The 5,353-nt window shown below is 36.7% G+C and overlaps 1 long non-coding RNA gene across 1 annotated transcript; it reads left to right on the top strand.

The window, feature by feature from the left end:
- The first annotated feature begins 2,632 nt into the window (after positions 1 to 2,632).
- Positions 2,633 to 4,671, top strand: LOC110892804. Its single transcript, XR_004883103.1, has 5 exons — positions 2,633 to 2,675; positions 2,755 to 2,902; positions 2,990 to 3,096; positions 3,554 to 4,060; positions 4,435 to 4,671. It is a non-coding gene; the product is annotated as an uncharacterized LOC110892804 (long non-coding RNA).
- The last annotated feature ends 682 nt before the right edge of the window (positions 4,672 to 5,353 follow it).

Here is a 5,353-nt window from a genome sequence, read left to right as displayed (position 1 = left end):
CGATGAAACTGATTTAAGAATTTTAGGCGACGAAACTGATTTTGCGACGAAATTGATTTAGCGACGAAACAGAATGATGTAAGTATTGCGACGAAACAGAATTATGTAAGTATTGCGACGAAACAGAATGATGTAAGTATTGCGACGAAACAGAATTATGTAAGTATTGCGACGAAACAGAATTCCTTGTTGATAAGTGACGAAACACTTGATGTTTGATGTGCTTCCACGAAACTGATGTGGATAAGGGTGGGAGTTGGTGAATTTGGTGAGACTTTTCAACTCCTCTTCTGACACAAGAACTCAAAATTCAACTCACAACATACTTTGCTGACTTTAGAAATTTCTATTTCAACAACCCATCATAGTTTAGATTACCAACTAGTATGGTGTGCAATATTTTAATCAAATTTCAATTCTCAATTCACAAACAACTTAACAGTTAATTTCCAATAGATCAAAAAGTTGATTTTATGAAGAACACATTGAAGGTCACTGAAGAACACAATGAACTGGATGAAGTTTCCGGTGAACTTATGAGTTTTCCGGTGAACCGACAAATTTGCGAACACGAATTTTTGCTTGAACTTCACTAAAAACCAAAATTTAACATGTGAATATGAAGATTAAAATGGTTTTTATAAGAACTTTCAGCAAAATACGAAGATTTTCGAAGCTTTAAACAGAATTTTTCAAGAAAACATAAACTTCAAAAGTTCGAAACAACCCGAAAACAACTCGGTTTTAACAAGGAGAAGAGCCAAGCCAAGGCTCTGATACCACTTGTAGGTCCGGCTAGGGGAGGATCTAGTCGCCTAATCCTTGTTATCGAACACACCCGGTTGTGCGGAATCCAACCGGAGATGCAAACCGAGATCGAGAAAGTGAACAATACGTAAAGATATCAATGATTAACAGTTACGTGTATTGATTTCGACAAAGTTTCGGTACAATATTCGACAAACACAAAGCTCACCGGAACTTTCTCTCACTACACTTTCTCTCTAGTTTTTCTGCTCTGTTCTATCTGTCTTGTGTCTGTTTATATAGTCACAGCAACACAGACCATGACGAAACTGAATAGGGACTCGGCGAAATGCTCATCTCGGCGAAACACATACAAAGTCGACGAAACAAGTGTTATGTCGCCGAAACACAATAACAAATTCATCAAAGTCGACGAAACAAGTGTGTTTCGTCGACATATATGTTGTCCGGCCCAGGTTTAGTTACGGCCCAAATGCAAAGTTTCTTGGCCCAATGGTAGTGGCCCAAACAAGTTGATTTCGGCCCACATGCATGCAATACGTTGACTGAATTCTCACAAATATGCAGATTGTATAGAACTAGGTGATGCACCGCCCGCGTTGCGGGGCGATGGTCGAATAATTCTCAACTAATTAAAAAGACAGTACTATAGTTTTGCTAGAAAGAAAAAAGTAAAAAGCGTGGTAGACAGCTCCTTGACACGATCTTTAGCTGGGGGCAAAGTCATATTTTTTATTTTTACTCGGGAGAAAAATCAAAATTTTTTTCCAAGGGTAAAATCCTAATTTTTAGCTAGGGGAAAACCATATTTATATTTTGCACTCGGGGCAAAAAACATAATTTTGAATTGAGGGTGATATTGTAATTTTTAACCGAGTGGAAAACCGTAAATTTTAGCTGGGGAAAAACATAATTTTATTTTGAACTAGGGGCAAAGACGTAATTTTAAACAGGGGCAAAACCGTAATTTTAAAGTCGGTAGAAAATAAAAAACCTGTGTAAAATCGTAATTTGGAGCGCGGAGGAAGGGGGGACAAAATTTTATTTTGAACTGGGGCGAAAACGTAATTTTGTATGAGGGGTAAAGCGTAATTTTTTTACCGAGGCTGAAATCGTATTTTCGGTTTAGCTGGGTTTAAAGTCATTTTTTTTATTTTGAATTCGGGGAAAATCATAATTTTGAACCGAGGGTAAAATCGTAATTTTGAGGTAGGGGAAAACCATAATTTTATTTTTAGCTAGGGGAAAAAAAGTAATTATAAAATGAGGGTGAAATCGTAATTTTGAACCGAGGGGAAAATTGTAAATTTGAGTTGGGGGCAAAAGCATAATTTTATTTTGAACTGGGGCGAAGACGTAATTTTAAACTGGGGAAAAACCATAATTTTAAAGCGGGTATAAAATAATAAGCTGTAGGTAAAATCGTAATTTTTGAACCAAGGGCAAAATCGTAATTTTGACCTGCTCGCAAAAGGGTTATTATATTTTTAAGTTGGAAGAAAAGCGTAATTTTAAACTAGGGCAAAACCGTAATTTTAAAGTGGATATAAAATAATAAAATGGTTAGTCCAATAGGAGAAGGGCGGCCGCCCTTTTCGACCAATGGCAAGGAAACACTATTCCCTGCCATGGTATTTGTATATGTTGAAAATAGTCAATATGTGACATCATCATGACATCATCATGATGATGTCATGGTGATGTGGCAGCGGGAACCGGCTCGCGGCGCTTCGTGCTTCGCGTGTCGATCTTTGGGGCGCACGACGGAGGAATGTCGTGACATCGGGCTTGAGCCGAACCTAACCGGGTCGAACCGAACCGAGTTGAACCGAACCGAGTCGCGTCCACATAATATGTATCAACACCTTGTTTTCTTTCCCGTCGTTGGAATTTGCATCTGGTTACAGGTAATAATACTTGTTGATAATATTATTAGTATTCATTTATTCTGATTTCTGTTTTTACATGTATGTATTGAACTTGAAGCAATATTACATCCCTTCGGCACGAGAACTGGCACGATTGGTTGGAGTATGCAAAGCGCCAGTCATTCAGCACTTTTCCGAAACAATATCCGGATCAACGACTATTAGAAGCTTTGATCAAAAACACAAGTTCAAATTCTGATGTACATGTATGATTAATTAAGTTTTTTTTATACTTACAAGTTCAAATTCTTTTAGTTTTGCTAATTATTGATGTTTGGAGCTTTGAATTCCAGTTGTCATTGATGATTATCTAGCTTTGATGGATGGTTTAGTTGAAGCAATTCGACGTAACATCAAAAGGGTATATGCTTTTACCAATTCCCAAATCTTATTTGATCAGGTGAGTCAATTCTTTGTTGATTATTGTATGATCATTACATTCATTTATTCAAAAGCATATGCAGGGCGGCTCAACCTTTTGGGGCCTCAAGCGGATTCCAAAATTGGGGCTCTTTTCGTAATTAAAAAGAGAATTTTTTTATGCTTAGGATCCAAACACGTGGTAATATGACGACACATACTTTCATACACGATTTCTAAAAGGCACAGAATTACACAATTTTAACAGAAAATTTGAGAGGTTGAGAGATGAGGGAGTTGTGATCGTAGAGGAAGAATTGAACAATTGAACGTGAATCGAACATCGTCAAGCCCTAATAAAACTTGGGCCCCTTAAATATGGGGCCCCAAGCTTTAGCTTATTTTTTTTGTACGGTTGAGCCGCTCCTAAGCATATCATATGAAATCTTGTTTTTGTATTATCTTGTATTACCATTTGAACAATTATCTTTTGGCAGATTACAAATGAGGAAGTGCCTGAGAATCCACTTCTCATGGCATTGAGACAAAGAATACTAGAACATGTTAAAAATCTTGAACATTTGGTTCTAAAATGTGTTCCTGATGTCAATCTCGAGCCTCCATTGCACCTGGCGCGAGTGGCAATTGGGGGCGTTCATGATGCCAAGAGCGATCCAACTGTTGAAAATTGTTTAATATGTTCATGATGGTCACACTGAAATGCTCACACAAATGCTGTCCCATTGCTTGAAGGCTTATGTTGATGAAAAAGTTGGGCTATCTGAGGTTTCCCATTAGGTGCCTGAGCCCAAAATGCAAATATTACATTTCTGTCCCTGAACATAAGTCTTTTCTTCCTGTTGGCTCTTTTATGTCGTTACAGGAAGCTCTTTTGGAACCAAATGCGTGTGCGGCTGACAAGTTTTACTGTCCTTTTGCTGACTGTGCGGTTCTTCTTGATCCTAGACCTTCATTAACCACGGGGGTCCCACGTACTCCATCAAGTATGTCAACTCACTTTTGTTTTACAGTAGATGTAGAAAAATGGATGGGTCAAGTTGGGTTAGGCTGACCCGTATTTTGGGCGAGGTTCAACTACGTTTGCCTCACACAACCCATTTGACCCGTTAGAGATAAAGCATAACCCAAATTCACATCTGATATGGGATCTTTAGACATAATTTACTTAACCCCATCATTTTCATATTTTAAAATTATAACACCTCTTATAAAAGTCTAATTAATATAATTTTCATGTAAAGTTGAAACTTGTGTCGTCTTTCGGTGAAGAGAGATTAATGTCAACTGTCACTCCACTTTTGTGCAAACTGTTACTAAATTCTCTATTTGTTCTCTGTTTTGTTGAATGATTTTACAGGTTCTATTACGAAAAAGTCGATTTCTGGTGGTTCTTTACTTAAATCCGGTGCACGATGGTGAAAGTCAAAACATTATTGCCTTGACTGTAACTTAAGATAGTTTAGCATTGCTTATCTTTTTTATTATTTTTGTCGAGACAAATCGAACACTTGTTCATACCGTTTTAGTCATATTACGACTCTATTTTTTGTTGTTTTCTCTTTTGTTTTGCTAACGGTACCGTATTTGATCGAAATTGGTGTTGTTCTTTACGGTACTGACATAACTCTTTATGGTTATCAAACGATATAAAACACGGATTGATATTCTTTTAGACCTATCGGACCGGTAATATAGATATACAAGTTATATATGATTTATTTATCGTTTTAAGGTTAGGATTATAGAAAGAATCTGTTTATCGCGCCGCAACGCGCGCGGGTTACCACTAGTTTTATTAAGTTTAAACAATTAGTTTAGTTGTGGGCTTAATCCTTTAAACTTTTAACATGGGTATTGGGCTTAAGCAATTAAACACTGGCTCAAATGAAATTTATGTTTGGCATGAAGCTTTTAGAAGCTTTTAGCTTTATTTTTTTTTTAAAAAAAAAAGCTCTAATTCAATAAAAAGCTTTGTTTGGTTGAAGAAGATTGAAACTTTTTGGTTAGGAGCTTGAAGTTTTTGGTTGAACGCTCCTACTAGTAGCGTTTAGAAGGAGCTACAAGCTTTTAGGGAAAAAATGATTTTTTTAACCTCTAAAGATAATGAACTTTTTTATGAACAAACTTTTTAAATTTTTAGTTATGTCCATTTTGGTCATTTTATACATTTTATTAAAAGCTCCGGCTACTTTGCCAAACACCAAATATATCTAAAAAGATACAGCTACCAACTACAGCTAACAGCTTCCAGCCACCAGCTATTGTCTTCCAGCCAC

The sequence above is a fragment of the Helianthus annuus genome, chromosome 16 (assembly GCF_002127325.2).
Source record: "Helianthus annuus cultivar XRQ/B chromosome 16, HanXRQr2.0-SUNRISE, whole genome shotgun sequence".
NCBI lineage: Eukaryota > Viridiplantae > Streptophyta > Magnoliopsida > Asterales > Asteraceae > Helianthus > Helianthus annuus.
This window is presented reverse-complemented; position numbering and strand designations above follow the sequence as displayed.